The sequence below is a fragment of the Varroa destructor genome, unplaced genomic scaffold (genome assembly GCF_002443255.2).
Source record: "Varroa destructor unplaced genomic scaffold, Vdes_3.0 BEIS01000004.1, whole genome shotgun sequence".
Classification (NCBI taxonomy): domain Eukaryota; kingdom Metazoa; phylum Arthropoda; class Arachnida; order Mesostigmata; family Varroidae; genus Varroa; species Varroa destructor.
Window position 1 is genome coordinate 19,655,046 of NW_019211457.1, and position 27,735 is coordinate 19,682,780.

General features: G+C 38.6%; 1 protein-coding gene across 14 annotated transcripts in view; it reads left to right on the plus strand.

Annotated features, from left to right (window-relative positions):
* Positions 1-18: 18 nt before the first annotated feature.
* The window catches only part of Dab (DAB adaptor protein), a 45,206-nt gene continuing 17,489 nt past the window's right edge, over positions 19-27,735 (plus strand). For 6 of the 14 annotated variants that reach the window (XR_015325728.1, XR_015325729.1, XR_015325730.1 and 3 more), the window contains exons 1-2: positions 21,435-21,890; positions 27,523-27,647. The gene's annotated coding sequence lies outside the window, so the exon portion shown is untranslated. The other 8 variants (XR_015325726.1, XR_015325725.1, XR_015325722.1 and 5 more) reach the window with 8 other exon arrangements.

Sequence of the window (27,735 nt, forward strand, 5' to 3'; positions counted from 1 at the left end):
CGGCCAGGCAAATGAGTGAATGAAAAAGCGCGTCAGTCGTTACCTGTACGCCGACCAGCGCGGAGCTCCTGTTCGACCGGCTGCTACACGCTGGTTAACTGTAACGTAGATATCAGTTGGTGGTCACGGTATGGGCCAGCCGTAACAAGTAACTGTAACATCCAGTGTAAAGGAGGACAGCAATTGCCGCGCCTTAGAAGGTTACCACTATGATAGAGTAGCTTATCAGGCTGCCTGCCTGCCTACCTGTATTCTCACTCGAATAATGATTATGTATGCTATGATCTAGTGGCCCGTGGATAGTCGTGCACAAGGTCCAGCTTTGTTTTGAAGTTCCGATATCAATTATTGCTTATCTGCTACGTTATATTTTCCCCCTGAGCAGAGGTGTCGTTGGGCTATAAGAAGACAACGGTGGCGCCACATAGCGGATTCCAGTGACCATAGTCACCTATTCCATTAACGGCAACATCAGCAGCGGCATCAATAGGCCGGTCGATCGGAGATGATTCGACTGCGACGATTTATTTGTTGTCGGACGGGTGGCCGCTTCTCCTAGCAGCGTAATCATCATCTTTGCCATCATCGGTCGCTGTGAGCATCGATCTGATCTTTCCGTGTCGGTACTCCTCACTTAATTTTTTCTAAACTAGCCTCGATCTGCTTGCTATGATACTCTATTGTTAGCTACTAGCTGCTGCCCTGCTAAAATGAAATACATCTTTTAAGAGTTAGAGCAACGGTGACGTGCCACCCACGACAGACAGACGACCGATCGTGTTGGTATCAGGTGCTACCCTCGTGGACTCTATTGAAAATAACCCCCGATATCACAATGATTGATTTAGCATGCTAGTGTTCATGTGAATGCTGCATGCCATATTTGTGCCCGTACTATTCAGCGTGAGTAGCTGAAGGACAATAGCTTTAGTTGCTACGTTTGGTGTGGTGTTATTAACTGTACCTATGCGTTCTGGCTGTTGATGCCTATTCGATCCTGAATACTGAAAGAATAATAGCTTTGTATGCCCACATACACTATAGAAGTTTGAGTCTAGGCGTGCAATGCTCGTCTGTGGAAAATTATGCTAATTCTGTGCATATATATATATATATATATAGTGAATCATATTAAGTTGCCGTGATAATCCACTGGCATACGTAGTATTTGCCTGCTAGTCTGAGAAGCACACAGCGGTCTAGGTTCGAATCCGCGTATATACCCATTTAATTTCGAGCTACAAATCAACCACCTGAAGAATTGTCTAACGGCTCAAGTAATACGAAAAACGTATTATACTAAGTATCCATACAACCTGTAGCGGAGCGCGGCGATTGCCTTACATACAGAGCGGTTAAACTGCTTCAAAAATTCTGTTTGAACCCCTGTTAGTCACTACATACTGGTACGGATCGTCAGTAGCAGAGGTGTTTTTATTCAAGTGTGCCGATAGTTACTCCACTATCTAATACGTACACTATAATGCACCCATCATGTGAATGCATGTCGCCGACTGCAAAACGTTTAATGCTGACGAGCGACAAAGCGCAGGGCAAACTCCCGCTACCCAGCTTGTTTGCCTGCCTATTTTCCGCTTTGTTGGTTTGTTTGTGTCGCGGATGCGATGTCACGATCCACCGCCAAAACCGCACGGCGTCCGCGCGACCACGGCATCGATACCAATATCTACCAGCACAGTAGTTATTATTACTATTCTTAGATCAATAAGCAGCCGAGCGGAAATAAAAAGCACCTACGCGAGCCTCAGAACCAACGTCAACATCTACGATGACAGTCGTTGATTAACGACTGTAGCGCTGGTGTTCGCGCACCAAAGCATCCCAACCCGTTCCACCGTCTTAATGCGCTGGTTCAATGAAATAGTAGCAGCATTCGTTGCCACCCTAGGAACCCCCAACAGCCGCTGGAAGAGCGGCAGTCGATCAGTAATTCATCCGTTTTACAAAGTCGCAGATGATGGTTGCTATTATTACTGTTGACAGGTTACAGCTTATCCAGCAGCCTACCTCCACCGCGACGCACTCATCTGCTTTTGTGAGCTTGGTAAGACGCCATGTCGTTATATCATCGTCACTCTTATGGTCGTAACGCGTTTGTAAAGCACAAGAATGTGGATTCAAGCTTAGCCCAGGCTGCGTCGAATGCGGACTTCAATCGTATTCCGAACCGTTTTTTTGTATTTTTTTTATTTTTTTCATTGTTATCAGAGTTTCTATGATTATACCGATTTTTTTATCTTCCTTTTCTGTGTCATCTAAATTACAATACGAGGCTTCAATAATGCCGGATGCGATGGGGTAAATAAAAAGGAAGGAAGAAAAGACAGCCAAAAATAAAGCAGTAGTCCATTCACAAATCCTTCAAGTGTCAACGAAACGGCGGCGTAAGGAATCAGCCGTGGAACGGCCGGATCAAGGGGCAGTTGAAAACAAACGAGAGATTTCATCGTAGAGTTTTAGGTTGTGTGTTACTACTTCGTTTCGACGTTATATTCGAAATTGTTCAACATTTGTCGATGGCAGCGCTGAGACACGGTGCTGAGAGCGCAGACGGTAGTGCTCGCGCACCTAGTAAAAGTCTTGTTTTGCGAAAGTGAGCGCATCATGATCCAAGAATCGCATCGATTCGTTTATTCATTTATCCATAGAACTATCTACAGGTCTGACTATTGTTTAGTGTATGGTGCAGCGGCGACAGCAATGCCAGTATGTGCGTTTGGTGGACGTGCGTCACCGTCGCTGTCTTCGGACACCACCGATATAACACTTTAGAGAAGCCGTGAAGTTTTTCAGATCTGTTTCACCCATCGTTTGTGTGGGAAGCTTATTGTGTCTGTCGGCCTATCTATCAGTCGATATTGTCGTTTAATCCGGTAGCTGTAGTATCATAAAGAAGTCCATTCGACGGCGGAAGTTGCAGTGGTCGCACAAGGCATATTAATAACTAGCTCAGATGCTACGTCATAAACCGTGTTCCCGACGGCAATTTCACAGTGAGATCTTTTAGTGGGCGAAATCTGTTGGCCCCATCGCTATCAACCGACCCAAAAAAATATTTGCCGACAACGTGTTTTTAGCTCTCGAAAGTGGAACTGAGTGTAGCTATTATGTGTCGTTGTGCTTCTCTTTGGATACAGTGAATGATATCATACTATGACCTTACTGAGTCATGGTATGACTTGAGAATAAGTTCCCTGTGCAAAAAGGCAGCGTAGGTCAACGATTGTCGGCGCCACGAACGAGGGATCAGGATTCACATAAGTAGTCATCTTTTTCTATATTGTTGTTGCTTGATAGATACCTGTTCTAACCCGAGCTCGGTTCACAAACTTAGTTAATTAAGCGCTTTCCTACTGCATGTGCGCGAAAACGGGTGCTGTTTCGTTTCATTGTTTCGATAACGGGTGACGACGTACTGTAATTCATTAAACACAGATCTATTCAAGCTGTGGATCTTAATGCAGCTACGTTTCTGCTATACGAAGCGGTTCACACACACAGAACAAAATCTTTTTATAAAGTTTTTATAGGCCATTTTTTGCGTACAAGGCAAATAATGGACAAATAGACGACCAACGAATACATTTTTCTCACGTTTCTTCTTATTTTGGACGAACGATTTCGAGTTACGACCCAGAGGTAAGCATTAATCTGTTCTTGTGAATTAAAAAGTCCACCTTATTACTTATAATGGTTTCCCAATTATAATTTTACGCGAAATTGTCTAAAATACTACAGTACTAAGTGCAGTAATTTGAAGGCAATACCTCATGTTGAAAAACGTTAATAGGCATCAGCTGATTGGCTTGCGCAGTTGGAAGCTAAGGTAATATCACATTTCAGAAAACCTCATGCTTTTTTGAATAGCTGAATGTTACCTAGGCTGGACTTCCGTTGCCTTTTGATACTAGATTCTTAAAGGTTCACCACATTTAAGAAAGGATTCTGTAATTCCAGAAGCATCATCTTCCGCTCTTTTCAAATCAGGGATAGTAAAGCCTTTAAAAAATAGAAAATTGACGTGCCATAATGTTGAACTAATGGATCATTAACACTAACACGATTCCATTTGATATCTGACGAATATGTACTTATGATGGGGCATGATGATGCCCCAACTAAAGCTCTTTGTGATAATCATACTTCTTCTAGCTTGGTTTTGCTCACGGCGGTCCTTTCATGATTCAGCGATTTCTAGAATCACTCTGAGGCTAACAGTACCGATAACATTATTAGTAATGGTTTACAAATCAGTACTTCGTTTAACTCTACTTGTAAACACCAGTTGTATCTGCCGTCTCAGAGGTCATTCGTCTCCTCTGAAGATCACGGTTTATTTATACTTGCATGCCCTTGTCTCAGATTATAAGGAGGACACATAACATGAAGGCTGTGATCTGAAATATAAACACCACCATTAATGGTCCTGGCCTTTTGCTCTCAGAAATTTGCATGACTACCGATTGTGGACTGATTGGAACTTTTCAATATGTTTCGAAAGTAGTCATACTCTAACCAAATTAAATAACGTTCAACATAACTGTAATCGTTTAGCTTAAGCTCACTGTGTGAGTATTCGGCTAAATAAATAAAAGGAGCAGAGCCGCAAAGGTTTATACTGGAATAGGTACAAACTTACTTCATTTGATTAAGCAGCTCACTTAACACCGCACATTGCTGCTTGACATTTCTTAAGAAATCTGTCCAATAAAAGAGAGAACGAATGCTCTGATCTCTGAAGCAAAGGTCATTTCCGTAAACATCTGATCGGCGTATTTAGTTTCAAAACTATTTTGCGCCAAATACTGAATCTATGAAGTTAGATTCCATATTGGTTGAAGTCAAAGTCGTTTCTCATTTCCGCCCATCAACCTGGGTTAAAAAATGTGTTTATTTTTACGGCGTAAACGTCCTCTATAACGCAGGACTCCAATTGGCTTCTAGTTTTTATTGGAAAGGAGATGGGACGTAATTTAATTTTGGTGGTTAGTAACTTTTAAGTCTAGTAGTATAGACTTCTGCAGAGGACAAGGCCGTATATGTTTCACTTTAGTACATGACAATTCTCCGCATCGGTACATGTAAAGGCCTAAACATGAGATAGCAATAGTTTTCGCTTTCTTTCCGACCGACCACACCTTCTTCAAGTAGCGTTACAAATCTGTTTTGCTGAATTACTATTGAAGACCGCTAAAGGGAGATCACAGAAAATTTCGAAATTCGGCCTCGTCGTCGGTAATCAGTTAACGGAAAAAGGCGACTAAGCGATATCATCCCGTTTAATTAGTCTTGTTATATGTTAGAAAACCGCCATTAGGAGAGCGGCTGAGAGGAAGAGCAGTATTGAGAATCGAATATTTCTGTACCATCAACTACTGTTTAGAGCAATTTTAGTTGGACGATCTTTCTTGTATTTTTATGTTGCGATTGTCGTCAATTCTACTGATCTATGATAGTGGTAGTTATGGCATGTGATATATGAGCATCGATTAGGTTACATTGTTAATGCTGCGACGAAAAAGTGTAAATTTTTGTCAAATGCATATATTGCAGACATTTAATAGATCTATTCATTGGTAGCTGCTGTTGGCTGTAATGCTCCTACGGGCCTTGATGGCCTCCGATCGATCATCTTAAGGCAGTAATAATAGTATTAATGGACAAGAGAATGTTAGTTGACAATGGGACTATAGTTTGTTCTGGATACATCAGGTGTCGAATTATCTTACGGCATACAGCCACGAAAGAATCTTTAAAAGTCTCACATTACATTAACACCTATACGATGATCTGTATTCAGTTTTTAGGAAAGCACATACCATCCTTCCTTCTTCCCTACGCGGACGTGTTCAATAAGATACCCGCTTTTCTTGAAATACCACTTTAGAAAGTGTCTACGCAAAAGTGTCGACAATGGATACGTTTATAATAACAAAAAAAATGAGCAGCCGTTTCTCCCGTTCAAAAAACAAGTGGTCTGGCTAAAGCGCAATTTTGTTCAAAATTTTACTAGTAGACCTTCATCAAAAGCGTTAAGACTACCGAAAAAAGGCACATGTGAATACAAATTTCAGTTATTATTTATAAAAAAAAATCTTTCCCCAAGATGTGCGGGTCTGAGAACTTCTTTTTGGTTGAGTTGGTCGAGAGAAAGTTGGCCTTTCCTAGTGAAAATCATTTACCGGAAAAGTTGCCAAAAGCTTCTGGCTCTATGCGCGTCTTTGGTAACATAACCAGAAGCCTTAATAATCAAAAGTTATTCATGTTTACTTTGGAATGGATCCAGCCTTTCTCGCTGTTGATGTCTAGCGATCGCTAACAAGAAGACACATTCCGACTAGCTGAATTCTCTTGAAAATAAAGTTCGTGTTGCAGATAGCTCACATTTACCTGATGATATTGCGTTTCATCGGATAGCAAAATGGTGATTTATCTGCAGGCGGACCATAGGGACACGTAACGGGCTAGGTTTGAATCCAGATATAGACATGCATTGTTTTGTGCTAGGACTCGGCCGCCTATCTGATGGAATGTCTAACAGTTGCTGGGACATTTAGAGCTTTTATTTTGAAGAAAAAAAATGCAGTTTGGATGTATCCTATATTTGGCAGATGTTGGTTTACTTCATAATTTTTAATTTTATACCTTTAGAAAAAGCCTAGCTTTGAAAAGTGAGACTTTTTAAAAACAAATTTGTATTGGTGGAGACATATTGGCCAAGCCGCAGCGGCTAACTGGTCGCTTCGTCTCGTAAGCAGAACTGTAAAAGTACCAATGACATCATTCTAATGCAAAGATATGAAATATCAGTGTAGGTAAATTCTTTTACTTCTTTTTTAGATGAATAGCTTCTAGAAAGAAACAAACAAAGCCATAGTAGCAGTTGTTCACTCTCGCATGCAATTACAAAAAACTCGCTTATCATATTGCGCGAACGGCCAGCAGCGTCTGTCTGGTGCTTTGAACACAAATCATTCTATTTCCTATTAAATGCTTGTATTTCAAATATACCTACAGTTAAGTCAAAGTGAACATTTAATCTGCTGGACAAGTATGTGATACGGACTGAGCGCATGCGTCAACATAGGTTTGAGTGGACAGAGATACAGAAAAGGGTCACTTTGCATATTTAAAGGCGATATGCTTATTTCAACATGATCTAATTTGCCACGTTCATTAAACCGACTTATACGAGCGCCCGAATGCTTCACGAATTAGACTAATTGAAGAACGTTTAAATACACATATAATTAGCTATTTTGTCATATAGGAAAAACGGAATCTGTTTCTGGCCATCCTACTTTGACGTCTAGTCAAAACGTAATAAAAGGCCTTTTTTGCAAGCTAATGAAGCATTTAATGCTGACATTATAACGATTGTCTCTTCGCTTTTGAGCGAGGGTTAAGGTTTGTGCACTAGTAGCTTGGACCGTACTCGGAAATGTATGGCCTAAAGTACGTTTATTTCGATGACACCTAGAAAATGTCAAACATTTATATGCCTTTTTAGACGCAAATGTACAACTCAATCGCCCGTAAGTGCTATAAAACAGACGCTCAACCCAACTGGGCCCAAAACTTGAATCACATGTGTATTTATATATAATCCAATATACGCGTTGACGGAACATCCCCTTTCAAAGCATAAATCAATAATTTCTTAGTACTCTGATTGCACTCATTTTAGCTGTACAGCCAGTGAATTTAATGTTCAAGTCAAAAGAGTCATTAGCTGGAATACGGGTTTCGCGATTTAAGCGAATATTTGCGCTTGTTGCGGGTCGGAAGTGCTTTATAGCATATATAAGGTTGTATATTGTGCATCGAAAAACAAAAAAGGGTGTAAGTTAATTATTTTCAAAACAGCTAAACGTTGTACGGATAGCTGGTAAGATCGATGGTAGTTTTTATAAATGGGTTTTTCGTTCAACTCTGATATGCTCAAGTAACGACCACTGCCATCTGTACGGAAACCGCGAAAATAATACTATAACATTATACAATAATGCCATTGATTTGTGTATTCATTCACATTTGGGCAAGCGCTGTATATGTAAGATTTGTCAACCAATTTCTGCGATCAATTTCTACTTTAATGATACAGGTCAGATCCACCCATACACTGATGTATCTAATATCTCTTCATTTTTCGTTTTACAACACGCGTTCCGTATACGAAATATTATGAGCAATGACGAAGCATATCAATACCGCGTTTATGTGAGGTCCTATTGAAATTATAATTACACTAAACGTATATGGATGCAGCAAAAAACAGACTTGTGTGTGCTCATTATTATCAACCTTCGCAAAGAACTACATTTTGGTATACGCCTACCTACGTAAACGTTACATCAATATAAAGGGCTTTAGTCAATGCGGAAGATTTTTTTTCGTCTATATATTTATATCGTTTTGCCCGCCAGACCAATAACTGGCGCTCATTTTAAAAGCGGTCACGAATTTCCCAGCAAATGTTCCCTTTCACAGAATGAGGTTACAAACCTAATAATTCGGTGCCGGCTAGATCTAGCTGAACTTGAGCAATACGTCTGCGTGCTAGTCATTATATTTGATAGTGACTGGTGCAAATCGTATTGCTTGCTGGTGCAAGTGGCGTAATTGGCGAAACGACAATGCTTATGTACGTAAAATACTGGTTTTATTAGCTCATAATGCAACGCATCTGCGTAGCAGAGCCTGAAAGGTAGATCTACGAAAAACAAATACGTTCATCAAAATACATTTGTCTTTCCGTCGGTCTAAGCCAAACACTTCAAGGAATATTATTTTTCTTTTAGTTAGTAGACACGTGTCTTTACACCATATGAGCTTATTTCTTTTGCTTAAGATCAAGTGCTTAAAATACTCGATTTTTCTTAACATCAACAAGGCCGCTTACATGACTAAGATCTTAAAACTTTATCACAACATATATAATGCTGTTTTATTGGTATTTAATGGCGTGTGAGATCATCATTGGTTCTTAAAAATAAATGGCAAGTTCATGTTTCACCAAAGAAGTGCGACTTTTTTGAGAATCATTAAAATGGCAAATTTTAAATCGGCGTTGTTATCGCTAAATATATATTTCATCCCGATCAGCTATGTATGACAATGATTTTGTCGCTTTCCTAGATAAATTACAAGAATTAGGAGTGCCATATACAATATATTTTTGAAGCTCTCGTAAGAAATGGAACACCGATATAGCTCCTGATGGTTACAGAGTTGATTAATAGAATCTACCTAATAGATATAAAACGAAAACAAGTAAAACACTTACGATTGTTTTTTTTTTTGTTGTAAGTCAGTTATTCGTAGACTCAATAATATTAAATGATGTCACTGAGGCTTTGAGGCATTGAGCAAAGTGAAAAAAGGACCTAAAAGGCACGAAAAGTATGGATGTATAGGGACGAAACGTACAGCAGAGTATTATAAACTGGAAAGCCGTCATAGAGAGTGATAATAGCTTAATCACGCCTTTATAATAGAATTAGAAAGAAGCAGAAATTTGTCTGCATAAATAACTAGTTTATTTATCGCCATAACCACTAAAAGAGTCAGAACTATTCTAGATAGCAGATATGTAGCAAAACATATGAAAGGAAAAATATTCCGGTAGAAAATGTCCGAATGTAAATTTTAAGAGAGACCTGTAACAAATTCCAGTTTGTTATCCAGTGTCTAGTTTGTATTGATGGCTATGACTCCCGTGTTTTGAGAAGCTTTTAGAGATAGTTATAAAAGTTTGTAGGCGCCAATCGGAACGCATATGTCGCGCTATCTGAGACGAAACCTGCTTTGCCCCGGAGTACTATTAGGTTTGGTTCTTAATTGAAACTTTGTCTCAAATTTAGTTGGTCAAAGTTCTAAGGCACTCGCGCCAATAATGTCTGTAAAAGAATCAATCACGTGAATAAACACAACAATAGAACACTACAGCATTATGAATCAGCGAATGCTCTTATCTTCTTATGTCCTCAAGGCCCAATTTGCACCTGAACCTTTGTACCGATAAAGTGTTAACCTTGTAAAGCAAACTAAAATTTAAATAGACACGTCATAAAAGTACTAAGACACGCTTATATTGGTTGTGAAGTATTGAGTTTCTAGGTCCATTGATTCGCGCTGGGCGGAACTTCTCCGCGCGCGCGAATTTCAAATGTTCGCGGTTTTCTGTCAGCTCGCCCTAAACAGTTATTAACTAAAGCGCTGTTATGTAGTTTTCTTTTTTAGGGTATTTTAAGCTATCGTATGTTACGTAATGTTGGATAGACTGCAAACAGTGAACCCAATCGCAGCACTGTGGGCACTGATGCTGAGATCGGCTGATGTTGTTGCCTATGTATATGGAGCTCCGTCCTTTGCTTGAGCTGTCCGGTCGAAGCAAGATGGCGGCCCTGCCTGTAATATGCTATTGCTGCTGTTAAGATACACAAAAAGGTAAAAGTAAAAGGGTTGGGTATCTGAGCGATGGCCCGACGGACTGTGTGCTGCCAATTTAGCGCAAACAGTGGATAGTTGCTCCTACTTGTTTGCCTCCGCTTGTTTGCCTGCCTGCTCTAGCGCAAAAGAGTGAGGGCGTTACAGCTGAGGGGTTGCAAAGACAGCAGGCGACCGAGCCCGCTTGTGAAAGTCCGTCGTTTCGTTAATAGACGACAGTTTCCGTCAACCAGGACATACCAGACTGAGTTGAGCTGGTGGAGTGGTGGTTGTTGTGGTAACACGGTGTATGCCTTCTTTGTTCATAGACAAACAGAACGAGTACAACCATCAAAAAAAATGTCTATGCCAGTGTCTGGGGTCTGTGTTTTGCTTACATTTGCTACTTCTGCTGTTTTCCTACCTGCCACATGCAGCCACTGTTGTGTTTGAACTGCAAAAAACAGTTAAGTCCTGTCGGTAAATGGCAGAGGCAATCGCTGTAAGCGGCGATACAAAGCGTGCGAGGGCCGTGTCTTCTTATGTTTGCTGCGTCGATTTGTTCGGATTCTGTTTTTACTGCTTACCTACGGTAGTGAGATATTCGTAGGGAAAGAGGAGACAGCATTGGCCAAAAGGGAGTTGTAGAGTTCTGTGTTTGGCTGCGCCTGTATACTCGATGTGTGTTGTGGTGAACGCAGGAACACGCAGGGACGACGAACAACGACAGCATATTCATAGCGCAAACGCCGCCGACACCCATGAAGGTGTTTATTTTGTGCGTACGTTAAAGCACGCACTCTCGGTGCAGACGGAGACGTGCGATATAGCAGAAGTAAGGACTGTTCGAAATTGAGTGTCATCTATTGTCATTTGGATGTATCGGTCTGTGATCATGAATGATGCAGCAGTAGCATAGGTGTTGCTACGACTGTGGCATACAGAACTGAGCTGCTTATGTGACTTTACGCACGGAAAGAGGAAGAACAGCTGGAAAAAACGAAAATAGCCCTTGCTATAAAATCCGTTTGGGTGGCACAGTCAAACAGGGCCTTGTTGTGGCGCTCGGGGGCCGGGAGGCGAGCTGCTACCGCTGCCACAAGATGCGGGGCTCCAGGAGCCATGCCGTCGGTCGCCGTCACCTGCCGAAGGTTTGCATTCACAGCCCAGCAGCCCAGCCTCCGAGCTGCCCGAAATACAAGACGCCCAACAACTCGAACCTCTGCTGATGCTGCTAATTCGGCTATTGTTCCGTCGTTCATCAACTAAAACTAAAACAGCCACACATAGTAAACGCTATACCTAGCCCAGTGGCTGCAAACGTAATTATTCCTTCAAATCAGGTACGCTCGAAATCTAAATAACAAATTGTTTTTTTTTTTACTATTAGTTGTAGTAAAAGGCATTACACCTTTGCAAAGATTATTACCATATCGTAGCTAAACAATAATCGTTATTATATTCTATACTTCTCGCTGTTGTAATATACAGGATAGAAACGAGCGGACAGCATTTGCTTGATGGCAATGTTGGGCGCTTACGTACCCTATCCACCGTCAAATATTAAAACCACCTGAGAAAACAGTTCAGTTTAATTTTTACGTGCTATTAGAGCAGGCCGCCGATAAATCTTATCTAAGGGTGGAGGCGGCAAATGTCCTATCCTAGAACAGATGGCACCGGTCATTGAATATTCCTTTGCAGCTTGCGTGTAGTAAAAGCGCATTTACGAATTTGGCGAAATTAAGTAGAAGCATTCGTCATTTTATGATAAAGAACACACAAATACCAAAATATATCAACATGTGCATACATATAGCGGCCTGTGTGAATAAAGAAAGTTATTATATACCATATGTTATGCATTTTAAGGTAAATGTACAATCTCATAATGTTTTTATTTGTAGAGCGTCTGCATATCTCTCGTTAACACATTAAATGTAAGTACAACTATCGTATGAAGATTCCACTGGTCCAACACCAAGAGCGCTCAGTTCTGTCATTAGCGAACTTGCTACTTAACGAACGATGACCAAATTAAACGAAACCCTAATTGAAATCAATTTGCCAAGTAAATTTGGCAATAATTCGCGTATAGAACCGTCTCATTAAAAAATGAAGAAACTACTCTGTGCATTCGACACTGATGCCGTCTGAAGTGCTACTTTCTGGCTGGCTAGACCTGTTTTTGTCGTAGAAAACAAAGAGCTAGATGCAAATGATTAATTAATTTTCCTCACCTTATATATAGTACCCTGTTAGAACATGGTAATCACTAAACGATGCAACAAAGTACTGCCATAACGGCGATTTATACATCAGGTTTATTTAATCGTTTTCGTACCAGTTGCTAAACACAACTACTAAGTGACGTAATCAATAAGTGACTACTTATATACTGAAGAGCCTTAGTTATCCATGAACCCAAGTGATGATAAGTGCTCGCTTGTCGAAAACACTCTACTTAGGACTTTAATCACTGTACGTGCAGAAAATTATATTTATCGGCACCGATAAAAGATCGGTAAGTCATTTTTGGGAATCATCTAATATCGGCACTAGTTTTTGGCGCTAAATTTTGAGTTAACGGACACAATGTTTTTATAGCAATTTCAATTAATTGCGCCAGTTATTGATATATTTGACACGTCGCATTCAGACAAACGGCAAATTTTCGCCACACTTCTTGGTCTGCCTATGGTTACGTCTTGGTCTTCTAACGCTCATGTGACTATAATGTATTGGCATCATTTCAAACGGGCAATTCACTGGTACAGTATATGCAACATAGACATAGGTAAAGCTGTCTGATTATGAGGAGTAGAGTATAAGGAGTTACTGTAAGAGGCCTAAGCACGGTAGAATTTTCAAGCTACATCTGAGCACTATGTTCCAATGGACACTACTATTATGTCAAGATTTTATGTAACTCTCATCATATTTTGCTAACAAAGAAAAGAAACAGCCTTTTACGATTTAGGTCAATTAATATTGATAGCCTTCATTAAAGGTAGTATAGATATGTTCGATGGCGAGAAGCTTCTCGTGAAAGTCCTAAGAGTGCCAAGGTATGGAAGGCCTGTCGCGACCGAAAAGCTTTTTTGGTATCATTTTTAATAACATAAATTTTCAAGAGAAACGGACTTAGCAAACTTACAGTGAATGCATATTAAGGACTGTTTGGTTACAAAAACGTATGTACTAACCTAGACAATAATTCATATGCAATATTTCTGTAATAAGATTCTCCCGTTTTGGGATTAATTCATGCAGGGATAGTAATTATGTACAGAATTGTGCATAAAGAAGTGCATAAAATCAAAGTATGCTCAATTAATTATTAAAGGCTCGTATGGAATATTTAGCACTATATGTTGCGTTGTTAGCATAAATGTACTTTCATCTGAACTTTGTTTGAAGAGCCACTGGTCCTATTTTTTATATTTTATTGAAATACAATTATTTCAAACGAAGTAGGCACCGCATAGCTTTTTCATTGCATCGTTACATTAAGCGATCAGCATAACTGTGGAATGTTTATATAGTCGTTTTTTGTTCGGCGCAAAATTTTGTAGTATTCAAGCACCCTATTTTTCAACTAAAAGTATATAGAATCCTTTATATGGCGAAACATAGTTGATAACAACTAAACCTTGTAGTTATAATTAGATACTTTTTCTAGCCGTGCATATTTATGTAATTTCAGGGACGTCTTAATTTACGGACACGGACAGCATTAGCTTTTTAAATTATATGGCGTCTCGTATTTGTAAATAATTGACCGACGAAACCAAAAAACTTCAGGCTTTGTTCATCTTGAAGTAGTCAAATAGCTTTACATACCTTAAAGATATTTGCCTTCAACGTATATACTAGTTTGTCGGCTATCATATGTGGAATCATTTTTGTCAACTATTATCTTTGGCTATTACATTTGCCTGACGACCTGCAACGATTGACAAAAATTCAGCGGTATCTCCTTCTGGGTGCATAATATTTTTTTCTGGACTACATGCGTTAGAGTAAGAACCCAAATGACAGACATTACATCATTTTGCGGAACACGTAAAACATGCTGTTAATAGTGTCTACGTTTGAACTGAGACCAATTCTACTAGAACAGCCCGCATCCGTAATCCCCAATCTGAGTACTTATCCAGTTATTGTCTGTAATTGTAATCATCGTTTTCTGAAAGGTCTTGACTAGACCATTTGACAGACCTGTGTTTTTCAAATTTTTTGTGTGAATGATCAGCCGGATGTCTAAGTTAAACGGACAATTTATAGTACTACCTAATAATTTGTTCTTCTTGATAGTACTGCAGATATAATATTTCGTTATTCCTTTCATGTGCTGTTTAGAACACTTATTATAACGAAGATGTATGGAAAATTTAGTAGATTTTTCCACACAGGTCTTTTTGATACGCCTGGTCAGAAATCGTTGATCGAGAAAATTACCTTATAGCTCTTTTCAGAAAAGAAGGTATTTTTATATTTGTTTGTATTCGAATAGTCGGCCATATTAGTAAACGAATCAGTATAGCACATATTAAATGCAGCCAAACCTGTTTAATATGTAACGTTATCTTCAAAGCTTTCCGGCACTAACCATCCATGTGATATGCGTGTTTAGCTGCTGGTATAAATATATATATATATATATATATATATATATATATATATATAATATAATATAGTAAAAAAATAATAGTAAAAGTAGTCCATTATTTAAAGCGAGCAGATCGCAGCCTTTCGTCTTGTACAATTCTTCTTATCCAGTTTAAAGTGCATAAGCAAGCCAAGTTAACATAACGAAGTTATTGGTGGATTGTAACTTTATCATGATACTAAAATTGGCTACGAAGTAGGCTGCGTAGCAATGAAAATTCATAGAAAATAACTGAAAGCTCTCAAAGTTCATTTGTACAGCAGAAATAATCAACGCTGGATGTTTCTAGATAACTCCTATATATTCTTAATCTTAGCCTTATTAAATTACAGAATGCCTTATTAAAAAATCTATAAATTTGTTTCAGAAATATGTTTCGGCACTCGATTTAAACGTATTAAACATACCATAAGCTACTTCTCAATCGACGAATGAAAGTTTTGAGTTTAGGAAACGGATGTGCTGCTACTGCATTAACAAGAGGGACTATGCTTACGCACGATTTCGCAGCAGTCAAGGCATGATAGTTGTCTCGATAAACCAGTGCCCTGTCCGATATAGATTCATTCTTTTCCGATATGAAGATGATTCAATTGGGTGAAGAATAATGCACTATCTTATACAACGACGAGAACAACGAAAAAACGGCATTCAGCCATTAGAAATTTCATATGTAGTGCCATACGCCAGACAGATAAGCATAATACTAATGATGACATGCCTTATCATATTTTGTCGCATGGCAGACAGTAGTAAATAAAGTTGGGTATTCGCTTTTGATTTACCCGAATTATAATGCGCCTTTTGTGTTATCTTTATCCATTACACACTTTCGATTTGCAGAAACAAATCATGCGTAATAATTGCGTATATCTCTCTAACGCTAAATTTTCCCGGTGTAATCGATAGTGGTTGCAGTTCTGGAGCGTCGTACACGTTCATCATTAGACGAGCTGCTGCAATCACGTTTAAATTCAGGTGCTTCAAAATTTACGGTAGGAAAAAAAATGATTAACTCCTTTTAGCTTCCTTTTCAACACTTCCGTTTTCAACTTAGAAAATATAATGGGTACTCAGTATTCAACTTTTTTCATATTTATAGAAACTCTAATATCGAATGACACAGTTAAACAGCGCAATATGGCTGAAATTTTCTACAAAATCACAAAATACTCTAAATAAATAATATATAGTCAAAATATTTTTGATGAGTAACGCCATTTTAACTAAAAACTTGTTAGATAACCACTGTACTGCAAACATTTTTTAAATTAATACACTGGATATGATCGACAACCGTGTTTGATTTGGAAAGAAATGGCTATATTTAAGATGTATTCATAAATTGCATAAAAAAAATCAAGGACAATGGTAATCCCTGTTAAATTGAGTTAATTGTGTGATTTGATAATCACCGACAAGAACTTTGTCGATGATAAATCTGGAAGTACAACATCTCAGTGTTTCATATGCACCTAGTCAGGTGGAAACACACGCGGATTTTGTTGTCATTTAGAATCATTCGCTACATCTATGTGTAAGTCCAGTACCTTCATTTCAGATAGATTCATTGAGAGATTTAGTGGAGCACAAAACAAGGCATCTTGGTTAACTAAAAGACAAAGCTAAACATGCAATGGCCTAGTCGACGCTTCATTTTATAATCCTTTCCGAATGAACTCACTGACACGATGACATCCGATGCAAAGGCGTCAAGTGAATATGGCAACTAGGTACACGAATGGAGATAGACATATATTACTAGAAATTATATTGATCTTGCATTCTTCATTAATTGTTTAATATAGAACGCAAGATATATATAATAATTAAAAATACTTGCTCGTAGTAACACTGGTGCTATAATTGTCTATACTTGTATGCTAAATGAAGTTATCCTAAATATAGGCCCTTGCTAAAGGCACCGTACTAAATCGATCGTTATGAATTGGACTGAAAACCGACCACAAGGCTCTTTGAGAATTATAGATACAAAATAGCTACGTGATGATTTTTCCGATTGAGCGTAGTGATTCAACCAGTTTGTATCGGATGGCGTTGTGTTGACAAGTGCTTATAAATAATGCAAACAGGTACTGTTCTGCGCTTCTCCTTATTAGGCAGAAAATCAAGAGTAGTGCTTCTTTACATATAAACAAAACAGCAGTTACTGTGATTACAAGGTTGCGAGAACTGTTTACTCAGTGATACTCCATGCAGAAGGTATTTGTTTCACCATTGGTCAGCACCATAATGTTTCATTTACTTTGGTTTATTAAGATTAGTAAAGTTTCTAACATTTAAGAGTGAAGCGCGTACGCTGTCGCGTATCGTCTGCCGTTTGTTTATCCCTGCACAATATTTTATGTGGAGTTGATATTCTTCTGGAAGCGAAACACTTTACAGTCCGTAATGTTTTCAGTAGTCTTTCTAGCACCTACAATAGAATTTGTCCGGTCTATTGTATACCTACCTGTCTTTGTGATCATTTTCGAAACAAACTTCCTGGCATCTCATTAAGATAACATTATCATATTAAGACTGTGTTGATTTATAGATGTCAGTATTTAAGAGCCAAATGTTTACATCGAGTTATGTAAATGCGATAGCCTGCCAATGCAGCCAAATTTGCGCGGATGATGTCTGCTAAATGCAACCTTTGATTAGCAATAATTCATAATGTTCATGTGCCTTTCATTTGTGAATTAATGGCCTATGGTATCTGATTCAAAACAATTTTTATGTTTACGATTTATAATAGCGTTGACGCGTATTTCTGCCACTCATAAACTCAATGTGTAGAAAACAAGTGACCTGTGCCAATTCGTAATTGAGTAGCTTTTAAGATACAACATTATCGTAATGTTTGCTTTATTTCTAATATGAAAAGCAAAATCTTCATAAATATTGAGATGTACTACACATTTGATATTCGGTACAAAATGGCCACTCCGTTGCCGATTTACCTAAAAGTTAAGAAGAAAACGCATTTACGTGCGGTTCACAATATACAAAGATTACCCTCAAAGATGTTCGATGGCCAAAATCACGTGTATAATTCAGTTCCGTCAACCAACTTCTTAGCAAACAGAGTTGGAAAACGTTTCTTTCTTTATTCTTCAAGGTTTTCCACCAGAAAACCAATGCGTCATTTTAGCTGTTATTTTATCCATATAGCATCCCAGAAGTGTAATGTCCACAGAATAATGCTTAAAAGGGTTTCGTTTGTTGAAGTTAGTAAAACTTCGTGATGATTTAGGAAGTCGTCCGGGACTTTTCAAAAATCACCCCATAACCTTTTCCGGAATAGAATGTTCCGCTGTGCCGAAGTCAGCGATGGCCACGTTATGGACAATCATTCGCGCACTGCAACCGAGGTATCTTCTAGAAACTGTCAAATATCATGTTCGTTTCTTCTTCTTCTATCAAACTAGTTTTTCAACGAAGGAAGTTCTCTCACGCACCGTCCGTCGTCAATCGAGGACTTCAGCGTTTGTACGATACGACTAATTGAATATTTAATAGATTAAAGCTGATGTTTCAAAGTCTTTTTTTAAAGGGCAACTATTTCTCGTTTTAGTTGAAAGAGCATCGCATGGTCGACTCTGCTAGGAAAGTCATGCTGCTTTAGCGCACTCTCAAAAAACTTGTACATGTTTTTCCCGCATTTGGCTGTACAAGTTTGAGTAACTGATGACCTGCTGTCACATTCATGGCAGCTGATAATGTTTTCATTTTGCCGTTGCATCCGAAGTTCGTATATATAAAATATTGCTCGATAATACAGACACATCTATGTTATGTATGAGGACAACGGTTTTCACACGATTCTGCGTGTTTGGCACGCTAAAGGCAAGTTTGAGCGCGGCCATACAGTGTTTTATGTCGAAAAAATTCACAAATTTTGCATTAGAACACAGTTCTTAAAATTCGATCAGTTAAAAGGAATAACATATAAGTAAGTTTCAAATAAGTAATTTCGCAAAATCCAACTAAAATTTGGTTAACCCCGAAATATGCATGGAGGTCTTTTGCTATTTATAGGCACAAGGTACGATATATACGTATATGCTATTGAGGGTCTGTATTGCCTAAGGGTTGTAACATGACTTTGTGATTCCAATTTTGTTGATATATGTTCGCCATCTGTCTAGTTCGAAGCACATTAGAAGTAACAGATTGAATGTATATATGTTTCGCACCGATGCGTGTACGTAACATGTATATGTTACGTAGCAAATTGCGGTGTATTTACATTTTCTTTTTACTTTTTTAATAGTTCTCAGCGTTCTTTTGACAACCACATGCAGCTGAAATCTTCTTGTGGAGCTGTCATGTATCGGTCAATGGTAAGTTACATTTGGTAAGAAAATAACTTTATAGAGATGGATGAAAGGCCTACGCGAAAACGTTCAGACTGCATTCTTAGGCACTGACTAGCACTGTTGGGCAGTGGTCTGTCCTATTAATGTGCATAGTAATTGCCCCGCTTAATCAGCATAGCCGATCCTACTAAATACCGTTGTATGTCACTACTCGTCATTGCGCATGACTCAGGAACCGTTGCAGATAGAATAGCTACGAAACTATATTTCAGTATATGTGTAATTCTACACGCAAACCTTACCACACAAGTTATTTCCAAGCTTAACCTTTCATTCCTTAGGTAGCTGGTCTAATTTTACATCGTTATTTGAGGCGTCATCTGAGCGACACCTTAGGGTACCTGCTTACGATCTTTCGACGCTAAAAGAACTGCACAACGTACAGTCTCTAAATTTAGCCTAATGTTCTTCTGATTCCTTATTTTTCGGAATTAGCTATAATTTATTGCACTACTTTAGTTAATTTAGTTGGCTGCTTGTATACTTTGGCTTTGTCTTCGTGTAATATGGTCATTGATTTTTTTTCTCTTGTGTTTTATTACAATCTATTGTGAATAGTTTCTGTACTAAAAAGTGTTTCTTTTCATCGAGTGCTGCTGTTAAGCATCAAGACTTACTGTTTCTAACTTTAGTAGGCACAAAGGTACGCTGCATCATTACGGGAACAAATGAGCTCCGAACTAGATTATTCGAATATTCCTTAGAAGCATTGATGTAGGCACTATCTCCAGTCAGAGTTGTATAATTTCAATTTCGTGGATACGTTGTCCATACCAAACGTCACACTATGCATCGTATAGTGGCATTCGTAAGCACAAATTACTACTTATAAAAACCCTGCATAATTGCTACGTAGAAATCACAAAATTCACGAGTACAGTTTACATAAATGTTTGTATCTTAAATTTGACTTATAGCAAATTTGGTTCCATGCACACACACACTCACACACGTACCGAGACTATTTGGTATTAAAGATGTAAATTATTCGCTTCTGAGCCTCGGATAACATGTTAGTAGACGTCCCGGATAAAATCCTATGTTAATAAATAACAAAGATTTTACCGTAGCCTCATCTTGAAAAACGAAAGGAGGAATGCAGGTGGAGCAGCACATGATTCGATATAATCGCATGTCGGCCCGTGCTTAAATATTGCAGCTGTTGGCGAATTGTTTTCGTCAACTAAAAGAATCTTACGTTTGCTAGTCGAACAAGGAACATTAAGCCATGCGGGCTGAAATTTCTGTAAAATCTATTATTTTTCCAATTGTAATATTCCAGATTTAAAACTACAAAATACTTTTCCTGGAGGCTAGAGGCTTTTCTGTAATTAGAAAAGCGGTTTGAAAGAGCCGCACGATCGTTCTTTGTTACCGTCAAATAGGAGTTCACTAGTACAGGTTGTACCCATTTGCCAACAGCAGTATATATATAGCATAACTTGAAAGAAATTTAATAGTTGTTTTACCATTAGTATAGAAAATCTCGAAAGCTCAATCATTTTCAGGCAGTACTTCCTTGCAGGTTGATTTGGCTTGAATAAAGAAATATATAAAATGGCTAACGGCAGGTCCGGAGGTGCTTGGCTTTATGGTGAAAAAAGTTCAGACCATCCCTGTAGACCCTAGGGTTGTTACATTTTGTTGAAGAGCAAGGATCACCACGTGATTTCAACGCTGCTGAGCTTCTGCTGAACTGAAACGTTCAAGTTGAATATGGCTTTGCTACGATACTACATATATACGTATCCGACCATACTCACGTTATGAGTCATGGGCTCATCCTTATTTATGGGTGATTTATGTATCAGAGTGATCGGTCAAACGCTTGTGGTGTTGTAATATTGTTACAATAGAGTACATTGGCAGTAGAGCTTGTCTAGAAGCTAGTAATTAACGTATAGATTCGAATGTAAATGGTATTACAGACAGATGGAAGGTTGGAGAACGAAACATGGACGAATGAAGCTTGGTTCTAGTCACTAGCCGTCTCAACTGCGTCCCGCTAGCGATAAATCGTCTAAAGTAATACATCTGCATTTTGCATAGGCATGATCAAACATGTCATTTTTCTATCTCATTTAGTAGGATACACCTGCACAATTTGGATACGCATCTTAAGGCTCGCAGGTGTACACAGACGCGCCAATGCATTCATCTGGAAAGGGGTCCGCGCTGCGCTACGATGATGATCATTAAGATTTCTATTACTGGTTAGCAAAGATGACTGTAATTGGCTCCTGATGGCGACCATCACCTGCATCGGCAATCGCCTATCGTTTCCACAAATCATTGAATCACTCATTTACAGGATCCTCGGTTGGCGGCTTTGCAGATGCAACTGCTGATGTTATCTACCTTTCGATAACAACGCATAGCGGCTGGTGAGTGTTGTTATCGATGGATGGTGTATTATCGTCGTAGAGCAATGCCTTTTCTGCGGCACACTGGCATGACCGCCTGAGCACCTGCCGCTAGCCTGACCGACGACGATCTATTTATGATATGAATTAAATAGATAACGTTGTCGCTTCCGTAATAACAACATTTGATTTGTCGACAACAGCGTCAACGTCGGCACAAACGAACCAGCAGCGTTAATACAGACATTTATTACTGTTATGGCTAGCGTGACAGCAAAAGATCAGCATTTACGCGCCCATCGCAGAACAGCACAGCAGGCCTATCTCAGCACACATCAACATCGACCAGTACCGGGAATGTTAACGCCAACTGCGGTGGCATTTTGATATGATGACGTTGTTGTCGCGTCACAGTCCCCTGGCCATCATTCGTCCAAATTTGTGCCACTACAACCGCCAGCTAAGTCAGCTGCAGGGCCGTCGATGTATGAACGGGTTATCATCGTACTGTAAATCTAATTTCTTAATCGTAACTCGCAGAGTATTGGTAATTTCGATCTCGTTGAAAACAGATCTTGTAGAAGTGCGTAAATGCAGCGATTGTCGATACACAGCTGCATCTAATTCTGCAATATTGATAACAACGGAAACGGGCGGCGGCAGGCAGCAATACGAAAAAGATACGTGCTTCCTAGATGTTATTAGGCACTCGTAACTCATTATCAAAGGACATAACGGATAGAGCAGGCATGTAAAATTGGCTAGCACTCGAAATATATTACAACAAACAGTAAAATTTAAAAAATACATTTTTTTTTAATAAATACATGTATATCGTAATAAGTTCTTTGGGCCTCGGTCAACAATGGTGATATTGTTTTTCTAGGATTTCGCCTTAGTGGTACAATACAGTTACAAAATAAGGTGTTTTGGACTCGAATCAGAAGTGGTGAAAGCTGCACCGGGCATTCAACATTCTGTAGGAACTGTCATTAACTTAATTACCATAGTACAAACCGTAGCCGTATTTACACAAAATGCGAAAGCTATGAGAAATAGTAGCAAATATCTCGCAGATTTTCCTAGAATATTGGGACTTGAACGTAAATTGTCACGGTGGTATTTTAGAACGGCTTTTAAGGGAGGAAGTTCTCATGCGTGAATAGTCAACGAAAGGATTTTTACTAGGCAGGATTAGTGCATCACTGCTATTTTATTGACAAACCTGTACCGTGTTGACTGCGTGCGTCAACACACGACGCCGTTATGTGTATCCCTCAGAAATTCAAGCGAAGTTGATTTTCTTTCCTGCTGTAAGTAGAAGATACAGTGAGTGTTGTAATTACTTTTACCTGCTTACGCATGTATATTCGCAAACGATAATGTCGTTTATAGCTACCCACTATTTATAATTAGCCAGGCAAACAACCTGGCTTAGATTTTAGTGACTTCTGCTATGTTCATCAGACTGAGACTATGAGGATAAAATTGTTTGAATAGAAAAATTTATAGAGGGCATAATTTTCGTATGCGTCACTCTTCTTTTAGGTCAATTTTCTCACTGGTTGATAATATTGGATTAATAGCAACAGTAGGTGTGATCCACCTTTTCGAAATATTTATCTAAATATTTAATTGATAAGCTAAAAATAAATAATTAAATTGTGACTAATGATCTCATGACACTGTGCAATATGGATATTTTTAAGTACTAACGTATATATTGGATTGCAATAGACGAATATCGTTCAAAAAGCTTGCATTGATCATCGAGTATAAGGCGGATCTGAGTTTCGAATGCGGTTTAGTACCAAAAATGCGGTCGCTGTTCAAAGGGCAGCAATTAAATAGCGGAACAAATTTACATTTAAAAAATTTATACTTCTTTACGCGTTATTTTCGCTGCACAATTTCTTAGGGCGGGCTAACTACAAGTTGGCCCGTGAATATGAGTCAAGGTATATACCAAGGTGATTTTGAAAACCGGAAGACACCTGTCTATGACCCCGCCTAAAATGAGCAACTAATTGCTGGGTTGTTGAAAAACGACTAACCGTTTTAAGCGAAATTAAAGCAGTTTTTTTTAAACCGTTTTGATCGAATACCTTCTGCCATTTTTCTGATGACACAGAGATCTCACCACTCTAGGACTTCTGTGGCCTCAAAGTGAAAAGTTGTAGCAAGTGCTTTTAGCATTTCTCCATTGAATGAACACTGCCAAATTAACACCATCTAATGGAGTCCTGCAAAGGCCAAAATGGACAGAACTGGATCATGCAAGGTTCAGGCTATAGGATAAATACAGTGTATTTCCATCCAACTTCTCGCAATTGCTCAGAGGTTGGTTACAGATTAGTTCACTAATTAGCCTGATTTTTTTTTCAATGGCTTAATCTCGTTAGTTGTTTACTGCACACGTACGCACGCATCAAGCAGGTAGCAACAACTCATAAAACATGATTTATGCTTTTTACCAAGTACATTGCATAACCTTCTTTGACGCCAGGTGGGTTTTGCCACCTATTGTGGGTGGGACACCTATTTTACCTTTTATTTGCACATAATTGTTATATGCGATCATGTTTATCATGTGTGATCAGCCGTTCTGGATAATGGTTCGACGTCGCTGCGTTTCTGTAAGGTTTCGTAAATGGAATATCAATGGAGCAAATTCTTTTGAATCATTTCGAGTAGCAGTCAAACATCGAGCTTTTTTTTGTAGTAGCCAGCCAGCCAGCTAGCCATCTCCAAATGATTTAGAACTGTTCCGTATTGGGTGTCAAATTCCTTGGCGACGTTATGGCCATTGACGTGTTTTTAGTTAAATTTTCGCGGTCATTTTTTTCGAAATTGATAGACCATTGCGAGGAGCATCTTCCATATAGAAATTTCCAGAAAAAAACTGACAACATATGTAAAAAAACAGTTTTTTTTATGAGCTTGGACAGATTTGTGTGTTTAGTTTAATAAAATTCCTGTAAAATATCATGAATCTTCCTTCTCTAAGCGCTCTACCTTAAATCTGAGTAAAGGCATTCTAACAATTTTAATACATCTACCTACCACTGTTATTCAAACGGCACTGGCGCCAATACGACGCGGCTGAAGTATTTGGCTTTAAGGTTACCTAGCTAGAGAAACGGTCAGTATGTTTCCATCCAATATTTTTCCTTTTACAGGGCAGTTTTTGTAAAGAAACCCGTATCATCTTTCCGCTCTCTCTCTTTTTTGAATAGATATTCTAAAAAAAAATTCGGAGAACGTTTTGTCCTCTAGCGTCGCTTTTACAGTGCGGTAGAAATTTAAGTAAATGGTGTCACGAGTATTATCCGTCACAAAGGTTCGCTGCTGGTTTATCTACTGATAACCCAATTTGATAAGCTCTCTTATATGCCCGAGATGTACATACATCTCGATTTATTCAGGGTAAATTAGATGTGTACCAACTAAATTTTGAAGGTTCACTGCAACTCGAAAAGCCAGCGCTAACTAGACAATACGCAGCTCTGTCTACAAATCTCTGTATAACATGAACTAATTACCGGAAGCATCAACGATTCAAGTACTTTGTATTATTTTGTATAAAATTGCAAAAACACTTCACACAAGAAAACTACAGTATTCTTTAACGGACGCACAAATGTTCTTATTCTTATACAAATGCCGTAGACCCCATCAGAGAAATTTGTCGATAGCACTTTTGGGACAAAAATTCCACTTGTTAAAGACGGGGCATATAAACCCTATGAAAATGTAAACTCTTTCTGAATGGAGAAAAATGAAAACTGCAAATCCTAAGCATTGTATAAAAAATTCATTATAAACAGGCATGATGCATAATGAATATGTTAAAAGTTTGAGTGCACTACGAAATAAAATAGTCTTGCTTAACATACACAATATAACATTAATTTATAAAAGCCTATTATTACGTTACGGTTTGCCTGAACTGATAAGTTTGTTCCAACTAGTAAATGCCATTCTGTCTAATCGTAAGTAATCTAATATAACAGTTTTCATTAACTTGAAAGTTGTTTGGCGTGACGTGGCTTTAAGCTTTCGATGCTGTTGTCACTGTCGTTCTAAACTGAATCAGATCAAATCAACTAGACCTAATGTTTAGTTAATATTTAAACTGTTTACTTCACAAATTTGTGTAATGCGGTGCACAAAAACTATGGTAATCCGGAATTACAGCCAGGAATTGAATGAAAAATATACACATATATATATATATATATGTATATATTTTTCTTAATATATAGTAGAAGGTCGCAAGCTATGTGAATCGGAACAATGCGAAACTTCAGCAACGTTGTGTATAAGTGAGTATCCCCGAACTACTGTAGTTTTTTAAAAAATTTTAAAAAACAAGCTTTCGAGTTGTTTCATAAAGAGTTCTACGGCCTGCGTCATCATCATCATGCAATCACTCTCTCAATCCGTCTCAGCAGGAACTAGAATTGTTTGTAGACCTTACCTTTATAGCTGCACTCTGTGGTAAAGCCTGTTCATTAAAATTTCAGTGTCGAACTGGGCAACTATGAAAACATAGTTCATAGAGGACAGTTTCTTTATATATATATATATAGTGGCGGCTCTCACCGCATCTGCTTTGCCCCTTTATTACATCTTTAATGGAGCCATAAATGTATCTACCCAAAGTTGATGCAATTATATACCCATATAGTAGTAGACAATTTGAAAGGGATGGTCCCTCTTTTAAATATTATGAATTACAAGTACGTTATCCTGGAATCTTCTATACTGTCCTGAGTGGAGCTTCTATATGCTCTTGCCACTAGGCCTCAGGAGAGCGGCGTATCCTTTGTTTCTTTCTGATGACGTGAAATGGATACGTAAAACAACTACCTATAATTTGTATCCTCAGGTTGAATACGTTGACAATTTCTCATTCCGAAATATGAACAGAGTATATGTATTTGTTTATTGGTAAATAAATTTCATCTGGTCGACCATTGACGTGTTCATAAGCTCGACATTTTTCCACGTCACTGTTTCGATGGAGAACATAAGGGAAGGATATTGATTGGTTACGTAACTATGAGGAGTGGGAGTTTCGTCTGTGTTCTCGAAAGGCTCAATCGTAGTTGTAATATCAGTGGCAATGGAACATAAATAAGGAGAGGCACTAATCCGAGCTTTTGTACAGCATCGTTAAATCTGCTCTGTAGCGCCTATTAATAACGAAAGGAGATACGTCTGTGCGGAGTGGAAAAGCAGCAATTAGAAAACGGACCAGCGGACTAACAGTAGATACAGAGTAACGTTACTTTTTCACGTTTTACAGGAGAGAGATCAATAATATATTTATTTATCATGAGAAAACTCTTCACGGCATCAATTCGAGCGTGCCAGTAGGTGTGAAAGGACACGTTCACAAGGAGGACTTTTCCGGCTTCCCGCCTATGTTGTTATTCTGTTTGTTCGGTAACAATATTGGCGTCGCGAGAAGTGAAACCTATCGTGCTTTACGTATTTTCTGACTGACAAACAAGCAGTATGCAACTTTGCTACAAGTCGTATTGTTACACAATACCTGTTACTATCGGTTGTCGTCAGATTCGAATGTGGCAAGCTAGTTACGCTCAGCAATATCATCTCAATTCTGCATGTCGACATGTGATTGCAGGTGTACCACAAGGTTAACGCCTTCGTTGCAAGCCACGAGCCAGACAGATGTGATATTACCGTTGTTATGTGAACATCATAAGATTCAGCACAGGTCTTAAGAAACATTAGAACCGTACCGAAAAGGTAACGAAGCTTTTTCTTTGGTTAAGCAAACGCGTCCTGATATTTTTATAATTCACCTTTTATATAGTCAATAATCTGTTAGAGGTTC